The sequence below is a fragment of the Chaetodon trifascialis genome, chromosome 19, assembly GCF_039877785.1.
Source record: "Chaetodon trifascialis isolate fChaTrf1 chromosome 19, fChaTrf1.hap1, whole genome shotgun sequence".
Lineage (NCBI taxonomy): Eukaryota > Metazoa > Chordata > Actinopteri > Chaetodontiformes > Chaetodontidae > Chaetodon > Chaetodon trifascialis.
The window spans coordinates 5,530,615-5,543,713 of NC_092074.1; positions in this window are offsets into that span (position 1 = coordinate 5,530,615).

Consider the following 13,099-nt stretch of genomic DNA (forward strand, 5'->3'; position numbering starts at 1 on the left):
TATTTCTTTAGCTTGCAAGCTAAAGATATTTACATGCCGATGAGGCTAGCTTAGTGCTATCGTTACTGTGTGCTATCATTCATAATTTTCTACCAGAGCAGTAACAATCAAGCCAGATCTGGGATGAATTAACATGAACCAGTAACAAGTAAGAGTGAGAAGGTTGATATGGAGAAACCCGGACATGATGAATCATCCTGCTTATTGCACGGTTACGAATGAAATTATAAATTTGAGACAATAAGTTACTGGTTCACGTTAACTCATCCCAAATCTGGCTTGATTGTTAATGCTCTGGTCGAAAATTATGAGGACAGTGCATTTTTTGGGGGTAATGTTATATGTTTCATATTATGCTGTTTAGTGCTAACTAATTAGCACTGGCCCACTTCTAATCCCAGTAACGATAGCACTAAACTAGCTTCATCGACATGTAAATATATTTATCTTGCAAGCTAAAGCAATAAGTATGTGAGTTCAACAAATGTATATTGTATAAAATGGTTCACTTTTGTGAAATAAATAATGGCTATGCACGTTATTATTGACGTTACCTGTGCAGGGCTCTCAAGTTTTGAACTAAGCTCAGACTGAGATTTTGGCGGCGGCAGTGAGGGTTGGGGTGGGGAGGGGGGTCTGATCTGATAAATGACACATAAATTGGTACAAATAAAAATGTTTATTCAATTCAGCATTTCTTAGTGCATGTGTGTGTGTGTGTGTGCATGCGTGCGTGCTTGCGTGCATGCGTGCGTGTATGTTCTACATACATACATGCTACCACCCGCTATATTTCAGGGGAATTTCTAAACACATCAAATAAGGGACTATGCCTTTTGTCAACTTTTAATTATTTTTTTAAAAGGAGATTCACAGGAAAATAACATTTAAAACGGAGGACAATGGGAGAGAAGGGTAAAATATGGGAGAATCACAGTAGTAAAGGGATAAGACGAGTGTAGAGACCTTTGATGCTTCTCTTTCTATCCTTATTTTTACTATTATTATCAAGTGGGGTTTATTCTCCATCTTATATTATGTTTATTTTGTTTATCCCTGTTTTTATGTTCAATCTAAATCCAGTCTGCGATACAAAGGGTCAGCAGGTCTATGTCCTTGCTTTTGCCATGTTGTTTATTCAGGCATTGCTCAACCAGCCCTCATGGGTCTAGGTCTAGCCACTAGAAGCTCCCTGTTGAGTTTCCCTTCCAGATTTGGCTTCTCTTTCCCTGTCTTGCGCGAGATGCTGCTGTTTGTGCCCGGTCAATTCATGTGAGATCTGTGAATCACTGTTAGACAGGCACGCACCTCTGGGACCAATTTATCTCGGGGGACCCTGCCAAGAACTATAGCTCCCGACAACACAGGTCCCAGCATCACAGGGATGCAGAAATCCCCTCCATGTTAAGATGATGATTCTTGGATTGGTACCATTAGCTCACTCTTTAAAAAAAGCGAAACAAAAAGCTGTTGTTGGAGTTTTGACCTCTTGAGACTTTTTCTGTTGTCTATGCACGTTAGAAGTAGATGAAGTTGTGCCAGAAATCCCTAATCTGTTTTAACTGCTTACCTAAAATTGTACTCATTTTGAATCCAAAAACACAGAAGAGAGAGCCTAAACTCGCTATGGAAACAAACTCTGAGGATGAAGAAAATGGCGGAGTGGCCAGAGCCCAGGAAGAGACACCATCACTACATGAATGCCTTGCGGGTATCACTAAAGAAATAAGTGAACTTAAAGAGGTCATGAAAAACGACTTTGTGGCTGTCAAAAAAGAACTCAACATCAACTTTAGACAACAATTTGCCAATTTCAAGGAAGATGTCAACAAGAAATTACAAGCAAACAACAGCAAACTACAAGAACAAAAGAGAAACCTCAGCAAAGCCCAAGCATGTATCGAGGAGCTCGAGCCATTTAATATGGAGGCTTTTGGGTAACACGGTGGCACAAGTGGTAACACTGTTGCCTCACAGTGAGAAGGTCCCCGGTTCAAATCCTGCTGTGGGCGCTGGTGTTTCCTCCACCATGCCTTCGGTGCCTGCTGCTCGAGGAAAAAAGGGGGCCTTTCTGTGTGGAGTTTGCATGTTCTCCCCGTGTTCACCCGGGGTTTCCTCCCTAAATATCCCCCACTGAAAACATGCAAGAAGATCACCACCTGACCAATGGTGACGAAGGAGAACTGGCGCGGAGGATCGACAGACCGAGGATGGGATAAATGTGAAGAAAATAATTTCACGGGAAGCATGGTGTGTAGTGTGCAACTAACTCTGTGTGATGTGGTAATAAAAAGTACGTTTCTTCTTCTTCTTTCTTCTTCTTAAAGAAGCTCTGTTGACAACACTCAGCGAACAGAAAAAGTTATAAGAAAAGGTAACCGACTTGGAGGGAAAGTCCCAGAGAAATAACGTGAGAATATTTGGAGTTCTGGAGGGAACGGAAGGGGGGTCGGTCCCCCGCTTTGTGGAGGAGCTACTATGGAGGGAGCTGGCTCTTCCAGAGGGGACCAGCCTACTGATTCAACGGGCACACCGAGCAGGACCCGGAGAGACCTGGAGAGACACCATGATCCATAATTGTTAACTTTCTTCGATTTGACACTAAAGTGGTGAGCCAGGCTCACAAAGTGTGTTAGCGCAATGCGTAAGAGGAAGGTTGCTGGAGTTTCAGAGACCCGGGGACACAGAAAATACTGGAGACAGGGGAGGTGGAGTTGTGAGTGAGTCAGTATCCCCAAATAGTCGTGAAACTATAATAATAAGGTTCGGTTTAGCATAAAACATTGTTTATACATATTTTGTTGTGTTTCATTTTCTGTTGTAAGTACACAGCCTAGAGTTAAGGACACGGCTCTCCTCCCAATGTTGCAAAGGCTACTTTTAATTTTATACAGAGACAAACAGAGGATCATGTTTTTTGACTTCTCCAGTGCATTCAACACCATTCGTCCAGCTCTACTGGGTGACAAGCTGACAGCAATGCAGGTGGACGCCCCCCTAGTGTCCTGGATTGTGGACTACCTGACTGGCAGACCACAGTATGTGCGCCTGCAACACTGTGTGTCAGAGTGGTCAGCAACACTGGGGCCCCACAGGGGACTGTTCTCTCTCCCTTCCTCTTCACCCTCTACACCACGGACTTAAATTATTGCACAGAGACCTGCCATCTTCAGAAGTTTTCTGATGACTCTGCGATAGTTGGATGTATCAGCAAGGGCGATGAGGATGAGTACAGGGCTGCTGTGGACAACTTTGTCACGTGGTGTGAGCAGAACCATCTGCAACTAAATGTGGCAAAGACTAAGGAACTGGTAGTGGACCTTAGGAGAACCAAGGAAATCATTCCTGCCTGTGGCCATCAACCTGTACAACTCCTCCCTCTGAATGGCCCTTGGACTTCACTGTCACTGTCTGTTCTGTTGTATATCTTACTATTTCAGTTTTTGCACATTCAACATTCAGTACATAGTACATAGTACATAGTAATTCTAATATATATTTTACATCTCAATTTTGCACATCCAATTGTATTGCGGTACATTTTATATTGTTGTACATTCATTGAGTGGATATTTCTGTATATTTGTATATTTCTTATTTACATATATCCTTAGTATTAATTCAATTTTCAATTCAATTTTATTTGTATAGCGCCAAATCACAACAGAAGTTGTCTCAGGACACTTTCCATATAGAGCTGGTACAGACCAAGCTCTTTTATCTACAAAGAAACCAACAATTCCCCCATGAGCAAGCACTTGGCGACAGTGGAAAAACTTCCTTTTAACAGGCAGAAACCTCAAGCAGAACCAGACTCTGGGTGGGCGGCCATCTGCCTCGACCGGTTGGGTGAGAGAGGAAGAGCAAGAGAGGGAGAGTGAGACAGACAGACATACAGACAGACAGACAGACAGACAGACAGACAGACAGACAGACAGAAATGCAGTCAGAGAGAGAGAGAGAGAGAGAGACAGAGAGACAGACATGCAATCACAGTAACAGTGACAGTGGATGTAATAATAGCAGTAGCAGTTGCAGTGGATGTCAGGCAGGGCCAAGGCAGGAGACGCAGCTGAAATCCACAATCCAGATTCAGCCACTGTCCATGGGAACCTGCAAGACGACAAAGCACAGAGACTCCGGGGAAGGAGCTAAGTTAGTAACACGCAGTGGTAGGACATGAGAGCGTGCGGATGGAGAGGGACAGAAGGACAGAGGAGCTCGGTGTATCTTTGGATGTCCCCCAACAGTCTAATCCTATAGCAGCATAACTAGGGGCTGGTCCAGGACAAGCCTGAGCCAGCCCTAACTATAAGCTTTATCAAAAAGGAAAGTTTTAAGCCTACTCTTAAATGTAGAGACAGTGTCTGCCTCCCGGACAAAGACTGGAAGATGGTTCCACAGGAGAGGAGCTTGATAACTAAATGCTCTGACTCCTGTTCTGCTTTTTGAGACTTTAGGAACCATAAGTAGACCTGCATTCTGGGAACGCAGTGTTCGAGTGGGGTAATAAGGTACTATGAGCTCTTTAAGATAAGAAGGTGCCTGGCCATTTATGGCTTTGTAAGTAAGGAGGAGAATTTTAAACTCTATTCTAAACTTTACAGGGAGCCAGTGCAAAGTGGCAAGTATTGGAGAAATATGATCTCGCTTCCTGGTTTTTGTCAGAATACGTGCTGCAGCGTTCTGGAGCAACTGGAGAATATTCAGCAACGAATTTGGGCAGCCTGATAGTAAGGAATTGCAATAATCCAGCCTGGAAGTTACGAATGCATGGACTAGTTTTTCTGCATCATTTTGAGACAAAATATGCCTGATTTTTGCGATATTACGTAGGTGAAAAAAGGCAGTCCTTGAAATTTGTTTTACATGGGAGTGAGAGGACATGTCTTGGTCAAAGATGACTCCCAGATTCTTTACAGTGGTGCTGGAGGCCAGCGCAATGCCATCCATAGCTGCTATGTCATCAGAAAGTGACTTTCTAAGATGTTTAGGGCCTACTACTATAACTTCAGTTTTGTCCGAGTTTAGCATCAGAAAATTGCAGGTCATCCAGGTCTTTATGTCCTGAAGACATGCTTGTAGTCTAGTTAACTGACTGGTTTCTTCTGGCTTCATTGATAAATATAGCTGGGTATTATCTGCATAGCAATGAAAATTTATTGAGTGCTTCCTGATAATCTTACCTAAAGGAAGCATATATAAGGTGAATAGAATTGGTCCAAGCACAGAGGAGTCATCATTAACGCGTACAAACTGAGAGCGATCTGACAAGTAGGATTTAAACCAGCTTAGCGCAGTTCCCTTAATGCCAATGAAATGTTCCAGTGTCTGCAATAGGATACCATGGTCAATGGTGTCAAATGCAGCACTAAGATCCAGTAAGACTAGTACAGAGACAAATCCTTTATCAGATGCAATTAGAAGGTCATTTGTAACTTTAACCAGTGCTGTCTCTGTACTATGATGCACTCTAAACCCTGACTGGAAATCCTCGAATAAACTATTATTGTTTAGAAAGTCGCACAGCTGATTGGCAACTGCTTTCTCAAGAGTTTTTGAGAGAAAGGGAAGTTTGGATATCGGTCTATAGTTGGCTAAAACCCCTGGATCAAGAGTAGGCTTTTTCAGTAGCAGTTTTATCACAGCTACTTTAAAGGACTGTGGTACGTAGCCTGTTGATAAAGACAGATTGATCATGTCTAATACTGAAGAGTCAATTAGAGGTAATACTTCTTTAAACAGCTTAGTCGGGATAGGATCTAAAATACAGGTAGATGATTTTGCTGATGAAATTATTGAAATTAGTTGGTGAAGGTCAACAGGAGTAAAACAGTCTAAAACTGCGACAGACTGAGTAACAGTTTCTACGGTTTCTGTGTTTGAAGACAAAACAGCACCTGTTAACGGCAGGAGTCGATGAATTCTGTCTCTAATAGTTAGAATTTTATCATTAAAGAAGCTCATGAAGTCATTACTGTTCAGAGCTAAAGGAATACATGGTTCAATAGAATTATGGCTCTCTGTCAGCCTGGCTACAGTGCTGAAGAGAAACCTGGGATTGTTCTTATTTTCCTCTATTAGTGCAGGGTAATAGGCTGCCCTGGCACTGCGGAGGGCTTTCCTGTATATTTTAAGACTGTCTTGCCAGGCGGACCGAAATTCTTCCAAATTGGTAGAACGCCATTTCCTTTCTATTTTCTGTGAAGTAAGCTTTAATTTGCGGGTTTGAGGAGTATACCATGGAGCTAACCTCCTCTGTTTAATTTTCTTCTTTTTTAGGGGAGCAACAGAGTCAAGTGTCATACGCAATGAACCTGTAGCACAATCAACCAGGTAGTCAATCTGGGAGGGACTAAGGTTAGCATAAGATTCCTCTGTTGTATTGAGACATGGCATTGAATTAAATGCTGATGGGATCAAATCCTTAAATTTAGCTACAGCACTATCAGACAGGAGTCTGGTATAAGAATTTTTGCCTACTGGCTGGTAGTCTGGTAATATGAATTTGAAAGTTATTAAATGATGGTCTGATAAAAGAGGATTCTGTGAGGAGACTATTAAGTCTTCGATTTCAATGCCATGTGTCAGAACAAGGTCGAGGGTGTGGTTAAAACAGTGAGTATTAATATTCTGTTTCTTTTATATTGCCTTTATATATATATATTCCTTCTCGTCCTTATTTCTAATTTTATTCTAATCTATAATTCTGTTTTGCATGGAGCACTGCTAAAAACAATTTCCCCTCGGAGATAAATAAAGTAATTCTGATTCTGATTCTGATTCTGATTCTGACTGGTGGAGATGTTCTACAGGTATTATGTTGGACTGCACTAGAAGGCAAGGGAGACACCTGTTGGAGAGGGGCCCCACTTTTCAAGAGGATTTTCCCCTCCCCTTCCAACACGGACATGGGCTTAATGAGAGTAGCCCATTGCTATCGGAAGGACTGTTCTGGTTTTTTAGTTCATAATGTTTCTTATGTGTCAAGTGTCAGTTAGAGGGAAGATGAAGCTTTTAAGAGAGTACAAAATGCAATGTAACCAACTCAAAGTGATGTCTTCGAATATGTAAAAGGGTTGAGCAATCCAATGAAAAGGGGGAAAGTCATTGCAAAGCTAAAAAAGGAAAAGTCACAGGTGAATTATCTACAAGAAACACATCTATTAGTTCTAGAGCACGAAAAAATTTATAAAGCTGGGCTTTAAAAATACTTACTAAAGAGGGATGTAAGAGGGCAGTAGCAATCTTAATTTCGAATACAACAAAAATTTTAAACCCTAAAGGAAATAAAAGATAAAGAAGGACGATTGATTGTATTGATACATTGATACTATGCACCTCCAGACTGTGATGAAGGTTTAAGAACTTATTTGAAGTTAGTGCTCAGGAAACAGAAGGGATATTGATATGTGGAGGCGATTTTAACACTACCCTTAATCGGACACTAAACAGTACAAACACTGGACACTGCTGGACACTACTAGCACAAAAAAGCAGTAAAAAACAATTGACTCATTATATAAATATGGTATGGTAGATTTGGGAATTATGGATATAGGGAGGGAATTACATCCACTTGAGAAGGACTATACTTTTTATCCGGCCCCACACGCAGTATATTCTACGAATCGGGTCCCAAAGCAACAAAAATATTAGCTAAACGGATAAGAAAGCATAAGGATAAGTTGACTTGACCCCATCACAAAATGAACTCTGGAAATCTGGTTCAAAGTGGTCAGGAAATACAATCTGGAGCAGGATATTAAAATTTTGAGCTGGTTGGCTCATAATCCTAAATTTAAACCAGGAACATTGGATAACTGGTTTCAACAATGGAGTATCAACGGCATTACAGCCATAAGCACAATAATGGAGATGGGGTAAAATTGAAAACTTTGGCTTGGACGATTCTGACCACTTTAGATACCTACAAGTACGAGACTACTTTGACAAAGAAATAAAACCAGAGCTTCCACATGAGCTGAATGAAGTGATTACAACAATGAGTAAAGCATATAAGAACACCGGGTGAGTGATATCTACACTGTATAGAGGACTGGTAAACAACAGGGGAACTTCCACACTGTATATCAGGGACAGATGGGTGGAAGAAATTAGAATTCAATTATCTGAAGAAGATTGGTTTAACATATGTGATGTTCAGCGAACCACCACCAGCTCCAGGATGTGGAAAGAATTTTGCTGGAAAAATATAATCCAGTTCTTTTTCACTCCTAAGATTACAGTTTTTCTCAAATGCTAAAACACATTTCACAAACGTTTCACAAATGTTCCCCAATGTCTAAACACAACACCCTTTTCTCAAGCTACATAAACACAACCACACCTTCTCACTTCAAAACTCAAACTTTTACACCAAAAGAGCAGCTCGAACCTTTCAAAATGTAAACACTATACACATCATTACACACTACAGCAAAACAATTGAAAACACAATACTCAATTTGTGAGAAGGTTCTTTGTTTCATAACTGCCAATGCATATTATTAGAAACTTTACAGTAACGGATCTTCTTAGATCTCTGTAGAGGATTAGGCATTTAGATTTGTGAGTTTCATATGAAGAGTATAAATCTATAGAAAATACTGCATGTACACTACTGTAACACAACTCAATGCAAAAACAGAATCTATTGCACACAACAGTACTCTTGAAAACATGTTCAGGGTGTGAAGTGTTTTTATTTACTTTATTCACACCACAATCACTGTGCGGCATCATGTCGCTGAGCTGCATCGGGCCACATCACCTCATCCACATCGCAGGCTATATTCTCTCTTGCCAGGCACCGTGGGAAAAACCTCCTGGAATGGCGAATCCATCCTTGGAAGGCCTCCACTGGGATGTCAACACAGGCCAGCTCCATTGCCCTTAGGAGGTTCTCTCTAGTGTATGGTTGTCTGTCATAAACCTTCCATCTCCACGATGAGAAGAACTCCTCTATAGGGTTCAGGAAAGGGGAGTAGGGTGGCAGACAGACGTTTAAAAACCGGTTACTGTTGGTGGTGAACCACTCTCTGATTTGGTTTGTTCTGTGGAAGCGGACATTGTCCCAAATGATCACATAAATGGGATGTGCGAGCCCAGGATGGTGTTGTTGGCGGTCCAGGAGGATGTCTCTTAGCTCCTCTAGGAAGGTGAGGAGATGTTGGGTGTTGTAAGACCCAAGGACAGCATGCCGGTGGACAAGCCCCTCCGAACCCATGGCCGCACAAAGAGTAATATTACCCCCCCGTTGGCCAGGAACCTCAGTGATGGCTCTTTGGCCAATGATGTTACGGCCTCTTTGTCTTCGTTTCTGCAAGTTGAAGCCAGCCTCATCCAGGAAGAGGTACTCATGAGGTCTGGCCATCGCGTCCAACTGTAATATCCTCTGTGAAAATGTGAAAGTGCACAGGTGTTCAGAACAATAGTCAATCAGGTAGCACAGTATTGTCCAGAAGTAATGTAGGCCACTGAGCAACACAGTATGTCCACTAACTGTACTGTGAACATGGATCTATACTTACTTGCACATACTCGTAACGTAGGTCTTTGTGTTGCGCAGAGTTGCGCTCAAAGGGAACCCTATAGACCTGTTTCATTCGCATCTTTTGGCGCCGGAGAACTCGGTCTACTGTGGCCAAACTGACATCATCAATGCTCCCAAAGTTGACATTATCGGCAATGACTTTGTCTCTGATCTCCCGGAGTCTGATGAGGTTGTTCTCACGAACCATATCCACAATGACGGTTTCTTGTGCCGCTGTAAATATAGCAACCCTCCCACCTCTATATGGCATTCTTCCAACTCTAAAGACAGAAACATGTGTTGTCAATTGACATGTTTTACAATAACAACTGATTTGAAACCAATAGACTACTTTCACAGGCTTGCAAAACTGTATTGTGACAAAGAAAGCAATAGAGTACAATACCTGTTGTGTTGTCTGAATGCCCTGATAATGTTGGCCACGGTGAACCTACTCAGGTTTGGACGGACTCTTAGTCCTGCTTCAGCCATTGTCATGCCATGGACAATGACATGGTCAATGACTGTTGCTCACATCTCGTCCGTAATGATGGTGCGAGGTTGTCTTGCTCTTCCTCCTGGACCTTCTCCTCTCCCTCCTGGGCCTTCTCCTCTTCCTCGTTGGCCTGCTCCTCTTCCTCCTCTGATTTGAACTCCTCTTCCTCGTTGGCCTGCTCCTCTTCTTCCATGGCCAGCTCCTCTCTTCCCCTGACTCTGCCTTCATCCATTGTGTTTGTTTGGAATCTTCAGCAAACTGTGCACTCTGAACTTGCTTTTATACATGTGGTCACAGCATTAGCAACAGGTGTCTGCAATTTTGAGTTGTTGTGTGTAATGAATGACGCCAGGTGTGTTCATTGTGTTCAAATATTGCTGACTGTGGCAAGCATTTTGCATCACATGAGCTTTCATTTGAGAATATGGGCAGAGTTCCTTTGCAATTTGTGTTTTAGCAAGGAAAAATGTGTTTAGATTTATGAGAACGGAGGATTGTGTTTTGTGAATTGTGTCTTCATGTGAAATGTGTTTATGATATTGGCAAATGATGGCTAGATTTAGTAAATGTGTTTAGACAACTGGTCATTTGGTTTAGAGGATTGGCTTTTGTGTTTTAGCATTTGAGAAAAACTGTAAGAGCAGATTTCTATCTACACAACAAACATGCTGGAGACAGTGTGGGGAACAAGAGGCAGACCACTTTCATGTGTTTTGGGAATGTGCACAAATGAGAAAATATTGGAATGATGTATGGATGGAGTTGAAAACAATATTGGGATATGATATACCAAAGTCATGTGAGATACTATACCTATGTAACCTGACAAGTGAAAATGTTCAGTGTGGAGCTCAATATTTGGTCAAAGTACTGCTAGCAGCAACCAAGAAGGCAATCACCAGGAAATGGTGTAAAGAGGATCCTCCGACATTGAAGAACTGGTTCCAACAAGCCGAATTTGAAAGGAAATGGGACAAATGGACAACGAACAAGTCACAGATCAGAGACATCACTTGAGACTTGAAAGTAATTGATGTAACCTGTGAACCACTTTGGTGATGCATGTGTTCTCCTGGTGCTGAACTGATGATGGACTCACTTAATGACAAAGCTGGGTGGCGAGGTGCTCCCTCCTCTCCTGTGCACTCTGCTGCTCTCCCAGTTGACACGGCACATGCAGTTTGGCCTCTCTATGTCTTAAGTCCCTTAATGTGTCCTCCATGAGTTCAGAGGGTGCGTTTCATTATGTTGAATTGTCCCTCCTCGTGTCCTCTCTCCTTCGTTGACCTGGAAGGCGTTTCCCCTCCACCATGATGAAGGATCTTCCAATTGCTTAAATGCACCTGAAGGAGACGAGGAGCGAGGAGAGAGGAGGATTCTGTAGGAGATCAGAGTGAGGATACACCAGTGTAGCCTATGCAGAAGTCTTTTATTATTTAAGGGGCGTGTCGTATGTGGCACACGTTTGAATCATGCCGAGAGCAGGTCTTCGCAAATGTAAGTAGTCCGTGATCTTGAATCTTGTTTCAACTGTGTCCTTTTAACAATAGAATCTGTCACCAAGAAATTAATGAAAATTCTTGGTATATTACGGTATATTAAATTGAAAACCTCATCAATAGCAATCAGGAGTAGAACAGTTTGACTGTAGATCTGACCATAATATCACGTTTTACAGGGTTGGAGGAGACCCTCAATTTAATCAAACTGAGAGCGCAACATGACCATCCTTTTACAGGATGGCTAAAAAGATGCTTTACAGCTAAGCAGGCCTGGGGGTGAGTGATTTGTGCATTGAAATACATAATTTTTCTAAGCCCAATAAAGTATGTTTGAATGAAAAGAAATGGCTACTAACAGTAATAATACTGCACTAATTTCATGTATGATAGTAGCAGATGTCTTTACACAGTTGACGTTGATAATCCTGCTTTGTATATAGGCAAATGCATGCAGGCGAGGTATTTGAATGCAGCTATTTGCCTCCCTTTTCCATCCGTCAGAAGTATACTGACTGAGTTGGGTCTCCAGTCAACAGTGAGCCCTTATCAAGTCTCAAAAAAATGGGACAACCTGAAACGAAAATATAAGGTATGCAGGTTGTTTGTTTCTGTTAATCTTATTTCAATAAGCTTTCTGCCAAGTTATGAATTTATTTTGGCACACATTTGTTCAACAGTCTTGCCTTAGCCTTGACCTGTCTATTTTCAGGAGCTCAAAAATCCTGCAACAGGGATGGGTAAGGACAGAGGAGAGGCCACAGCAGTCACATGGCCCTGGTTTACCCCGATTCACGAGGCGATTGGGGGCAGGCCATCTATTGTGCCTCCTGTCCTGATTGATTCGTACATTGTGGAAAACCAGCCACCAGCGGATGGTGTGGCCTCTCCTCTGTCTGAAGATAGTGGGCCGACAACATCATCATCATCATCATCATCAGCAGCAGCAGCAGCTGAGAATGAGGAGGAGGAACAGGAGGGAGAAGGGGAGACATCAAGGACCCCAGGGATGGAGGAGTGTGAGCCCTCCACGTCGGCCTGTCCCCGTCCTTACAAAAGAAGGAAGAGCAGGCTGGTTCAGCTGCTGGAAGAGGAGGCTGTTAAAGAAGAGGAGTGCTTCAGGGCCAACCAGGAGCAGACTGAAAGGTTTTTAAACCTCTTTGAAGAACTGGTCAAAAAGAATTAATTTAAAGTTGCATTTATTTAATATTTTTTCCTTTTCTTTTGCCAATACTCGAAAGGCCAAAATACCTCAGTTTGTAATTTGTTATTGCTTCTCGATCAATCTTTGGTTCCATTTGAATAAATTTCTGTGCTAATTGAATTGTGTTATTATTTCAGTTTGCTGTGCCCAAACACATTTCAACCTGGGGAACAGGTGAACACATTTTTGCTATAATAGAAACCAGACATCACAAAAATGTAAAAAAAAAAATAATAATAATAATAAAAAAATAATAATAAAAAAATCCCAAACGAATATCACCATACTTGCAAAACTCTAGACAGGTAGTGGCTTGTTTCAGTCACTGTGGTCAAATTAATCAACACACGTAGCATGAGGCTTTA